Below are 12,500 nucleotides of genomic sequence, written 5' to 3'. Positions count from 1 at the left end.
TTAGTATATATACACACGTGTGTCAGGCACCAGTGACCACTGAGAAGTCAATGCACCGCTCGCTGCTGCAGTGACCATTGGGTGGCGCTGTCTACCCACAGTTCTTGCCGAGCTTGCCCAGTGGGTCCTCGCGCCTGATGATGTCTGATTCAGAGGTTCTGAAATAGAACCTGGACGACTTCTGGACACTGCTGGACGAACCCACAGGAGCCATATGGAGCCAGTACCAGCTGAACCAGAGAGAGGATGTATCAGAGACTTGGCCAGGAGTAAAAGAAGACCTGGAGTTCAGTGTGCTGACTTGAGGGGAACTGGGGCAAATACTTACCTCTTGGAGTCTCTGTACCTCTGTAGAATAGAGACAGTGAAGTCTACCCTGTGGGCCTGTGGTAAGAGACGCTGTGCTTGAGCTCAGGGTTCCCTAAGCTGTAGTTAGTGTGTCTGATCCTTTTCCGGCATGGGGGCTAACATTTGTGAAGGGTTCCCCAGGTCCTTAAAACTACCTCAGACAGAGGGGTTGTCTCTGAAACCTTGCCACAGCAACTCCATCACACAGTTGGGGAAACTGAGGTTCTGTGTGGCTGTGGCTTTCTATCGGTTCTGCAGCTACTGGGTGGTCTGCCTGGAGTCTAAGCTCCAAGCCTTCGGGGTCCAAGCCCCTGGCCTCCACTGCTGTGTGCTAGGGGGACACGTCTCCAGCTTCTCCACCAAGAACTTCAGGGTGTCCCTTACTGAGTCCTTTGGAGGCATGGGATCGCTGCCCAACTGCTTTCCCGTGTCCTTGACATAGCCACACACGTCCATAAGGTCAGGGCTTCCTGGCTCGCCCTCACAGGTCTCTCTGCCTTTGAATTTGTGTGGGATTCTTCCTGGGAAACACAGCCAGGCAAGGGGGTACAGGTGGCTGATCTGCAGCTTAACTGAGCTCTGGCCTGTGTGGGGAAGCTTGACTGTGGTTCTGACTCCCCGAAGTGCTCCCCCAGGGATTCAGGGTAACAGACTATGTGTTAAGGTGGTCAGCTTGACCTTCTGCCTTGATGGGCGAAAGGCAGTGCCACCTTCATGGCTGTGGACTAGCAGAGCAGTGGAGAGGTAAGGACAGAGTGGGAGCCAGGGAACTTCCGGTGTCCCCCAGCCTGGGGACGCTGGGTGTCCCAGAGGCATGGAACTGTGGTGCCTGGCAGGGTGAGGGGCTTCAGAGCTTAGGGAAGATGCTGTCTAGGGCAGAGAGGGGCCACTGAGGCTCAGGAAGAAAACCAGATGACCCGGGGCTGGCTGGCTGGTCAGCCACAGGCTGGAACCAAACCCTGCCTTTCTTTTGGTCTCCTGCCAACTTGTTCTGCTAAGTCACCCTCCGGCTGGCATGCGGTTAGGTCAGAAGACTAGGCTGAGGAGCCAGGGAATGGGGACTGTGGAGGGGACAGGGTGAGGCTGACCTTGCTCTTTGAAAGCACTTGTGGGGAGTTGATTGTCCTCCTCTGACGTCAGCCCTGGGCAAATAGTGGCCTCGGAAAGCAAATATTTTGAGAGTAAATTTGTAAAGCAGGACGAAGTGACTGAGGGCTCCAGGCTTCTCAGCTGTACTCTTCTCCTTCCTGGGGACCAGGGTGTCATCAAAGATGGGAGGCTGGGTTCCCTGCAGGGCTGAAGTGAGCTGAGGGCTGGCGGGGCGGGGGTTAGGGAGATTTGGAGAACTGGGAACATGTCCAGAAGTAGTAAGGACAGAACTGTCCATCGGGAGCACCCGTCTATGCCAGGTCCCAGAGGACACCCCATAGAGATCGTCTCATTTAAGCTGCCCCTTGGCAGGCATTGCTCTTCCCACGTGGATAAAGACACTTCAGGTCAGAGCGGCTAAGCAACCTGCCTACATGTGAGCCCCAGATGTGGAGCCAGAATCCCATCCCTGCTCTGTCTGGGAGGTTTCAAAGTCTAGACCAGAGCATCCTGCCTCAGGACCACCAAGAACCCTTCTGTATTAGTCAGGGTTCTCTGGAGAAACAGAATTTACCCCCCCCCCCTTCACACACACACACACACACACACACACACACACACACACACACATATGGATTTATTAGAATGACTTACAGGCTGTGGTCCAGCTAATCCAACAACAGCTTGCTGTGACTAGAAAGTCCAAGAATCTAGTAGTTACTCAATCCACAAGCAAGGCTGGATGTTTCAACTGGTCTTCACTATACCCCGGAATCCCAAAGAAGTAGGCCCTAACGCCGATGGAGGAATGGATTTGCTAGCCTAAAGGTGAGGGCAACCAGGCTAAAAGCAAAAGCTTCCTTCTTCCATATTCTTATATTGGCTTCCAGCAAAAGACACGAGCCAGATTAGATCTGGATTAAATGTGTGTCTTCCTACCTTAAAGATATGGATTCGTAGATCTTCCCATTTGAAATTAAGCAGAAATCTCTCACAGGTGTGCCCTCCGTTTTGGGGTTTTAGTTAGTCCCAGATGTAGTCAAATTGACAATCAAGAACAGTCTTTACACCTTCAAAAAGAAGATTCTTCATTAATCTTCATGGGCCAGATGTGGCGGCACACACCTTTAATCTCAGAACATAGAAGGCAGAGACGGGCAGATCTCTCTGAGTTCCAGGCCAGCCTGGGCTACAAAGTGAGACCTGTCTCAAAAAACAAAATAGAATGTAGATTCTGGAGTTGGGGAGATGGCCTATAGTTGGTAGTGTTTGTGCTGACAAGCCTTTTATCATTTGTCACAGGCTAACGCCATCTGAGTGGAGGGAACCTCAACTGAGAAAATGTCTCATATGCAACTCTATGGAGACATTTTCTTGATTGATGATTGATGTGGGGGACCCAGCCCATGGTGGGTGGTTCTGCCCCTCGGCAGGTGGTCCTGGGCTCTATAAGAAAGCAAGCTAAGCAACCCATGAAGAGCAGGCCAGTAAGCAGCGTTGTCCATGGTCTCTGCTTTAGTTCCTGCTTCCGGGTTCCTGCCTTGAGTTCCCGCCCACACTTCCTTCAGTGACGGACTATGACACTGAAACACGAGTGAGATAAACCCTTCTTTTCCAGCTTGCCTCGGTCATGGTGTTTCACCACAGCAAAAGAAATGCTAGCTAAGAAAATGTCTTCTCAGCACAAGCGTGGAGACTGGAGTTCAGATCCCTAAGACCCACATGCAAAGCTGAGAGCCGTGGTGCATTCCTGGAATCCCAGCTCTGGAGAGGCAGCGACACGAGCATCCCTGTGGCTCAGTGGCCAGCTGGGCTAACTGAATCAGTGAGCTCTGGGCTCAGTGAGAAACACTGCATCAAATAATATGGTGCTGTGTGATCGCGGAAGGCGCTCAACGTTAACCTCTGACCTCATATGCTCGCATACATGTATATGTGCATCCCATACATGCATGCACACGAACACACACACACACAAGTCATAAACATGCAAGATGATGCTCAGGCCTCACTCAGATCTATAATAATCAGATCTTTGTGTAGGCTTGGGAGTGGTTTCTAAAGAGCAGAAGGAGGCGTCCATCAGGACCTGGGGGAAAGTTCTCCATAGTGGAAATCAGCCCTATTTTTCCATGAGGAGCTCGACAGTAAGTCTGGGGTTTTGCAGGCCTTCAGCCTCTGAGGCAACTCTTCTGTTCTGGCACTATAGCCTAAAAACAGCCACCATTGACATTCATGACTAAACCTGGCCATGTGCCAATAAAGCTTTATTTATAAATTGGCCCACAATAGTCTCTTTGTCTCTCTCCCCTGTCTCTGTCTCTGCCTGTCTGTCTGTCTCTCTTTGTGTCTCTGTCTCTGTCTCTGTCTCTCTCTCTCTGTCTCTCTCTCTCTCTCACACACACACACACACACACATACACACACACACACTCCACCCTCAAATAGACATGTGGTAGGTTCAGGCACCTCCTTGTCCTAGAGAAGAGAACATGAAATTCAAGGGCTGGAAATTCCACATCCGATTGACAGAATCAGGAAGTCTTCTAGGGGTGGGGAAGAGTGTGGGGCTTCCAGGCTCCAGAGATTCCACACTCTGCCCATAGGCATGCTGGGCAACTTCCCTCATTTACAAAATGAGTGTCATGTTCTTAGTTCACACACTGGATGGGAAACAAACTCCTCACTCCTTGAAGCCATTCCTTCAGTCAACAGCGAGATTAAGCTGCTAAGCACTGGACTAAACTCCAGAGCTGAGTGCAGTGGGGCCCTTTCAGTCTGAAATCCAAGGATTAAAGATTACTTCCTCCCACTATTTAAGAGTCACCACCTGAGTAACGGACCCCTTGGCTCTGTGCCTTGTGCTGGGATTCTCTGTCCATCAGTTCATCTCTCCCATAGGTCCAGTGGAGCTTGGCAAGGATGTAGCACAAACCCCATCCTCTAATTGACTCATCAGTTCAACCATCCATATGTTTGCTTACCCACCCATTCATCCACCCATTTTATCCACCCACCCATTCATCCATCCATTCATTTCCCACTCATCTCCACATCCATCCATCCATCCATCCATCCATCCATCCATCCATCCACCATTTAATCATTCATTTATCCATCTATCCATACATCTTCCCAATAATCTGTCCATCCATCTTCCCAGTCTTCCACCATCCATCCATCCATCCATCCATCCATCCATCCATCCACATATCTGTAATATTAATAATCTACCTTCCCAATAATTTACCCATTTACCTTCCTAATTTTCCAATCACACATGCATCACCAATCCATCTGTCCGCCCACTCATCCATGTTTTTACCCATCCATTCAGCTACCCATTCATCATCCCAGTCAGGCATTTAGTCATCCACACAGCCACTGTCACTTAGCTACCAACCCTTAGGCCACCCATCCCTTTCTATCCATCCGCCTTCTCTGCTCTTCATTCCTTTGATCTGCTCACTCACACTTGCAACCCTCCCTCCCTCCCTCCCTCCCTCCCTCCATCTATTCGTTCTACCCAACTGTTGGTTGACCACTCACACCATGCCTACTGACCCACTCCCATGAGTTCTGCTGGGGCCATGGTAACTGTGGTTTGGGTTGAACATGGTAGAGTACTTGGACTATAGGTAGCAATCATTCTCAATGTTCAGAATTCAGGAGGGGTAGGATTGGCCATGAGCTCCTTAAGCTATGTACATCTCCTCTTTCTAAATGGAATTCCTTTGCCTGTTCTCTCTGGCCCTAGAGAACACTTGAGTATTGGGTCTGAAGCTTAAGTGCACTCAAGATCATCCTACATGAAGGAGTGAGAAAACTGCAACATAAGCACACGGATATCACACAGCCATGAAAGGGATGGAGTACTCACACATGTTACCTCATGAAACATTGCTAAGTGAAAAGACTTAGATACAAAACATCATACACCACACAACTCCAGTCATCTGAAATGCCCAGGATATATAAAACCATAGAGACAAAAAGGATGTTAGTAGTCACTAGAGGCTGAGATAAGGGAGGAATAAAATTTTCAGGGTGATGAAATATTCTGGAATTAGATAATGATGGTGATTGTGTGATCTTGAAACAAAGACCATAGGAGTGTGCAATATAGCAGGATAGGTTATGTGGTTAGGAAAAAAAAAAAAACCACATTAAAAGCCAGGCGTGGTGGTACATGCCTGCAATCTCGGCTTTGGGGAGATGGAGCAAGAAGGATCCAGAATTCAAAGTCATCAGCTTAGATTATGTGAGGCTCCCATCTCAGAAAGAACACATTGAAAATAATAAATAATATCCCATATGTTACTGCATTCGTTCTTCCCCAGAGAAAAGAGAGGACAAGGCACCTGTCAAGTAGGCTAGATACGATCCTTACTGAGTGACCTGCCCTCACGTAGATCTTCCTGACCAGCCTGCAGTGCCTCTGACCTGATCCCAACCAATCAACCTCAAGCTACCTCTGTGCGATCCCCAAGACCAACCAGTCAGTGGCCTGCTCAGGTCCCGTGCACAGAGGGGTTTGGTGGAGTGGACCATACCATGGTTTTCCTTTGCTCCAGGGTTTAAGGAGCCTTCATGGCCTGGATGGATACTTTCTATACCTCTGCTCGGACCCAGACATCCTCAAATACCACCTGTTATAGGGAGCAAACTTTCCCCCCTTGTTTATCCTATGCCTCCCTGTTCGTGTCCGCTTTGTCACTTGATGACCCAAGGCCTGATTGCCCTTGGGTCTGTGAACTTTCACTGTTCCCTGGACAACTTGGTCCTGGAGCTGCCAGCCACTGGTGACCTTCTAGAACCATTGGCATTCAAACACAGGTCAGTATGGAGGGAAGGGGGAATGAATGCCGGCACTCTGGATGGGCTGTGGGAGGGGGATGGGTGGATGACTTCTGAGAGAGTGCACACCCCCCCCACCCCCCCGCCATAGTCACGAGTCATGAGCCCAGGCCTGTGGCTGGGCTCCTTCTGACTCTCAGATTCTTCCTTCGTGGTCCAGAGTGAGCCTGGGGAAGGGGACAGGAGATGGCTCAGGAGGTACATGTGCTTGCCACCAAGCCCAATGACCTGAGTTTGGTCCCTGGAATCCGTGTGGTAGAAGAAGAGAGTAGTCAGCCTTGGCTCCTCCCCTCCTAGCTGCGCATTCTCCTGTCCCACCCTAAACCCTACATCTTCCCCTCCTCCTTCTTCCAGAATCTTTTGCTTTTTGACACACCATTGTCCTCCCCTCCTCCCCATTCCCCAAGCTGGCTCTTTTCTCCACATCAGTTTTCTTCTTTCGGTCTCTTTTCCCTTTAGTTCTCCTGTCTCTTACTTACAATGCAATGCGTCGATTATGCAGACCAGAAATGCAAGAAACAGTGCCTCCCGTGCTGGAGAGACGGTCATGATTTCATCCCACAGAGACCCGGAGAGGTGACGGCAGGATGTCCCCGATAAGAAGACAGGAAAGTCACAGACTTTTAAGCCTTCAGGCTGGTAGGCAGGCAGGCACCAGTGTCCACCCTCCTTAGACACTCAGAAGGAGGCTGTGACCTCTCACAGAGCAAGAAGTCGGCTCTGAGACCAGTGCTTTCCTCTGTCCCTTCCATCACACTTTGTGTTTTAAACGCGAATTTACATATTTTTTCTTCGGGTCCTTATATGTTTTTTTGATTGACACTTCTACCTGTGCATATTCACGTAGGCTGTCAGGATTAGTTGGTACACCTGTGGGCGCACCAGGAAACGGGTATGCCCATTGTTGCTACCCTCTATCCCTTGTGTCGGGAGTTTTCAAAGTCTTCTAGCTAGTGTGAACTCCCGTGGGTGGTGGGCAGTGGTCGCCCAGCTGTGCTATAGCTAGCTAGAAAGCAATCCTCCCAGCTATTTCTGAACCTGTTCACCAGCCCGTCTCCCTGATTCTCCTCGCCCCGCCCCCTTCCTGGCCTGCTGACCACACTCCACTCCCTGATTCCGTGAGAGCAACTTCAGCTTTCACACGGGAATGAGCCAGCGCTGGTCTTTATTCTTCCGTGCCTGGCTTATTTCACTTCATAGCATCTGCCAGGCTCCTCCACGCCGCCTCGTATGGCGGGAATCTCATTCTTTTTTATGGCTGAATAACATTCCGTTGGGCGTGTATTTGCTCCTTTTCCTATTGCTGTGGCAAAATCGGCATGAGAAGGAAGAGTTTGCTCTGGCTCACGACTTGATGGCACAGTTCACCAGGCAGCAGATCACGTCGCATCCACAATCAGAGGGACAGATGCTCAGTCCATTCTATCCTTTTGATTCAGTCCTGAATTCCAGGGGATCCCGTCCAGTTGATATCAGTGTTAACCAGCACAATGGTTATAACGATACTCCATTTTCTCTATCCAGTCATTCCCTAGGTTGAGTCTGGATCTGGGTTACTGTGGCTAGAGGTACGGGGAACACGGGAGGGTCACGCCTGACTTCCTCTCCTTTGGATGTACCTGCAGGAACAGGGTTGTTAGAGTCCACTGTAGCAAGGACGTGGAGGAGGAACATCTGGGAATGCAGGTGAGCACCTAGGTGGTAAGCAACATTGAGGTGCTTCAGAATATGAAAATGGGTATTTATTCAGAAACATGAGATCTCAATGTGGAGGAAATCCTGCTGCTCCCCATGCTCTTGGCGGTGTGATGCCCACAACCAAGACGTGGAGTTGACCTTGATACTCATGATTGGGTGCACAGGTAGGGGTGATACAGAGGCAGAGAGAGACAAACACACACACACACACACACACACAGAGAGAGAGAGAGAGAGAGAGAGAGAGAGAGAGAGAGAGGAGAGCGAGCTGCTGTGTGTTGGTTGTGAGTCTAATAGGCAGACCATTGCTAGGGATGAGTTGGGGAGCATTGAGAAAACTAAGCCAGGCACACAGAGGTTAATTCTCTGTCTGTTGGGTGCAGATGACACTGGGTTCCAACCCTGGACTCCCAACTGTAGTTTGCCTAGGCTCCTGCTTCTGAAATTTTTACAAGGAAGTCAGAGTACTTGGAAGGGTGAACTTCTGGTCCAATAGTCAAAAGACAAGGAAGTTGATTAAACAAATTAATATGCATTTAGAGAAAGCGAGCTGAAGTTCATGTCTTTATAGATCTCTAGAGCAGAGCAGGCTTGCTGGAGGGCTAGGCAGACAGCAGCTGAGGTTGCTCTTCTCTGGGCAGAACACCTCAGCCTGGGCTTTGGGGGTGGGGTGGGGATGCACTCCATGCTCACTGGGACCAGGACCACGTGGCTTTTATCTGTCTGGTTTGAATTAGAAGCTGGGGCTCATTAGCGGTTTCCTCGCCCAGCCTGGCGCCTGTGAGATGCTAACAGTTTATTGTTTCCTTGCTTTTTCTTTCTTATTTCTGTCTCTCTTTCCCCCATTTCTTTATTATCTCAAATTTCCGCTTCATGCCACAAAAATGCAAAGGCTGCCACATCCCCCAGGGGACACGCAGACACGGTACCTCTCACGCCTCCTTCCCTCTTCGTTCTCTAGCTGCTAAATCAGGTGCCACAGGCCTGGGACCCACAAATGCTCCTCATAGGCACAGTTCAAAGGGGTGTGCCCCATCCTGCCCACACCTAAGACAAGGTGCAATCTCAGCTCCCCATTTCTGGTGACAGGGGTGACGCTGCTGTTACCCATCATTCCCGGAGCCTGAGTCTCTTCCACTCCGTTTCTAAACCCCGGCCCACAATTCATTCCTCTTAGTAACTCAACCTTTGCAAACTGTAAAGTATGTGTACAAAGAGCATCTGTCTCCTACCGCTGGAGTCAGAGTAGAAGGAGCCTGGCCCAGACCATGCATTCAGTGAGTGCTTAAGAAGCAACACTGTGGCTGTCCCTCCGCTGAGGTCAAGGCCAGAGCGTCTAGTTGCATCTGATCAGTCAGGGTGAAGGAGGCAAGGGGACCGCATTCATCTACAGAGTCATGGTCATTACCATCATCAGCACCCTCGCAGACTCTGTCAACACCACTGTGGTTGTCGTTATGGTCATCACTGTCACCATCACCGTCTCTCACTATAGCTTTGTGAGTCTTCCCATTGCTTCTCAGCAGACAGTGGGAGACAGCACAGCTAGAAAGAAAGGAAGGAGGTCAACCAGGAATGATAAGACCAGAGATCCGTGAGCAAGAGGGATGGCTAGGCCAGAGGGTCCTGCGGGACAGGAGACGGAGGATGGGGAAGAAAAGGCAGCTAGAGACGGTCTCAGATCTGCTTCTGATCACGCTTGGTGACAAGTGACACTGCTGGAGACCAATGGCTCCTCTGAATATGTGGTCCTCTCAGTGATCTCAGACAGGGCAGGCTGAGCTCCTGGCTGGAGCCATCACATTGAGTATGGGGGAGATGAGATATTGCGACAGAGTCCCAGAAAGCTCCCCATGCATGGTCACCCTGTCTGGCCAGGACAGCCTATGTCTGGTAGACTAGACCAGGGAGTACCTAGCAACTGGCCAGTGGCTTCTTGGGACTGTGCACAGAGGGAAGTGGGTCCCTCATGAAACTGAACTGGAAGCTTGGGACCTGGAGATAGTGGACATGCCTCTAGGAAGTGGCTTCCACAATCCAAGGGGATGGGTCTTCCCCACCTCTTCCCTTCCTTCTTGGCGGCTTTGAAACCAGACTCTTTCCTGTCTAAAGGTCTTGTTCCAGGACATCGTAGGTTCTTGTTTGCCTCCCTCCCTGGCCATGGTTGTCTGCCTCCCTTTCAAAAGGATAAAGCTGACATACCTGGGACATATCTACATTCCTGGGACATGTCAACCTCCCAGGCTGTATTAACTGTGAGTTTTATTGCTCTGACAAAAGCAATAGAAGGAAGGGAGGGTTTATTCCGACTCTCAGTTAGAGGGTGCGCAGTCCATCACGGTGGGCAGTCATGGCGGTATGAGTGTAAGGCAGTTAGCTGCTTACATAGTGTCCATGGCCGGTAGACAAAGTAATGAATGCTCATACTCAGCTCACTCTCTCCTCTTTATTTGGCCCAGGACCATGGGATGGTGCTTCTTACATTCAGAGCACATCTTCCGACCTCAACTAGCTCAATCTAGAAACTCCCTCACAGACACGCCCAGTTTCGACTCCTAGGTGACAGTCATTATTAACCATCTTATAGGCTCTATCTGCCGCCTTTCCCGGGCTCTGCCTGTGCTCCAGCACCTGCCACACCCTCCCTAGGTGACCTCCTTTATTCTGAGTTTGCAGGGAACGTCTCCTGCACACTGCTGACCCTAGTCCGTCCCTGCCCCACTCTGCTTTCTGCCTGAGATTTCATGGTTCCTCTTAGAGGTGTCCCGTCATCTTTCCAGGCAGATGGCACTCTTGAGTCTGCCGCCCCTCCTATCTAGTCCTGTAGGCCCATAACACCCAGGTCATCCATTTCCAACCATGGTGTTGTCCCGTCTTTCCCCTTCACTTCCTACCTGCATCTATCCACCAGCAGATCTGGCAGGCAGTGCCTTGGTCACAGATACTGACTTCCGGCACCCCTTACCATCCACTCTGCTCCAGCGGCTTGGTCCCTGGGCCCAGGTGGCCTGTTCCATCCCTTGATGGTGCTGTCCCTCAGCGCAGTGGTTTTTCAAATGTGGACATCTGATCTTATGCCCTATGGTCTCAAGTGAGTGCTTCTTGGGCGATGTCATAGCTGTCCCTGGCGATCCTGTCTCTCTTCTGCCTGCTCCAGGCTGATCGCCGTTCTCCCACTTGCTCTTTCCCAGACCCAGTATCCTCTTTCTTGTTCCTGTGTTTTGCAAGCTTGTGCCAGGCTCCCTCCGGCCTCAGGGCCACAATGCCTGTCATTTTCCATGCCGGGATCACAAACTCCACCTGCACCTACAACTCCCCCTCTCTCTGTGTGTTCAAGTCACTTTCCCCAAACTCTGTCACACTCTGTCATCCCAAAGACCTTCCCTGGTGGCCTTTCTTGATGTCCTACCTTGCACCTCTCGGTCCTTTCCAGCCCTCTGTTCAGCCCACCCCCTGCTCTGATCTTCATAGAACTGCCCTCCCCACTCAGTGTGGTCCAGGACCCATCGTTGTCTCAGAGCTTCTGTCTCTCCCTTGCACCAGGGACTTTCCCTTGTTCTGTTGCCCCCGTGCCTGCCACCAGGCCTGGCACACAGCTGGTGCCTGATAGGAATTGACTAGATGATTGAATAAATGAGTGTTTGCAAAGCTTGTGTTTGTTGAATGAAGAATGAATGAATGAACGTGAGGTTGCGTTTTTGTCTTTTAGCTCTTGGTTACCTGGTGACAGAGTTTGTTCCTCCTGGTATTGTTTATGATGCTCGTGGAGCTGTGTGACCTCAGGTAAGTTACTGCATCCCTCTGGACTTCAGTTGCTTGGCCCATAAAAATGACACTGTCAGGGTATCCATGTCCTAGGTTAGTGGGAAGATTAAATGCATGAACATATAAAATGCCCCGAGACCCCTGCCTGGCACAAAGCGAATGCTCAGGACACATGCGAGCTTATCGTCACACCGGTTCTGCAGTGAGTGGGTGTGCTAAGACCCGCAAGGTGGGGCTCACAGCAGCTATGGTGCCACCTCAGGTTGAGCCCAGAGGAGCCTGCTTGCACGGCCCGTTTCTTTTCTCAGACCAGGAACTGAGGAATCACCCAAAAGCATGGACCAGATTGTAATCAGAGCCCACTCCATGCCGTCAGCTCACGCCGCCGCCCGAGTCTGTGGTCGGCCAAACCCCAAAGCCTTTCTTTGCTGCCTTGCTAGTTGGCCAGGGCGCCCTCATCCTGTGTTTGTGGGTTTTGCTTTATTTCTTGTGGTCTTTGGCTTTTTTAATGTTCCAGATTATAAAAGTAATATATGCCCAGCGTGGAAAGTTTACAATGAGCATAAAATTACAAAGGGCAGGGGGCGAGCAGGCTGCAAATCAGCATGAATGCTTGAAGCACTTGCGTAAAATGTTTGCGTGGATTTATAAAGAGAGATGGGGCTGCCAGGGAGGGGGGGAGAGAGAGAGAAAGAGAGAGAGAGCACAGAGCGTGATGGGGCTGCCAGAGAGAGAGAGAGAGG

General features: G+C 50.6%; 1 long non-coding RNA gene across 1 annotated transcript in view; it reads right to left on the bottom strand.

The window, feature by feature from the left end:
• LOC126509684 (uncharacterized) overlaps positions 1 to 12,500 on the bottom strand; it is a 31,185-nt gene that overhangs the window by 10,825 nt on the left and 7,860 nt on the right. Inside the window, exons 2-6 of the long non-coding RNA XR_007594228.1 lie at positions 11,713 to 11,846; positions 9,401 to 9,537; positions 6,774 to 7,913; positions 2,377 to 2,507; positions 18 to 230 (exon numbers count right to left, since the gene is read on the bottom strand). This is a non-coding gene — a long non-coding RNA (uncharacterized lncRNA). The remainder of the gene's footprint in view (positions 1 to 17; positions 231 to 2,376; positions 2,508 to 6,773; positions 7,914 to 9,400; positions 9,538 to 11,712; positions 11,847 to 12,500) is intronic.

The sequence above is a fragment of the Alexandromys fortis genome, unplaced genomic scaffold (genome assembly GCF_014885135.2).
Source record: "Alexandromys fortis isolate MF-2015 unplaced genomic scaffold, M_Fortis_MF-2015_v1.1 scaffold_26, whole genome shotgun sequence".
Taxonomy (NCBI): domain Eukaryota; kingdom Metazoa; phylum Chordata; class Mammalia; order Rodentia; family Cricetidae; genus Alexandromys; species Alexandromys fortis.
This window is presented reverse-complemented; position numbering and strand designations above follow the sequence as displayed.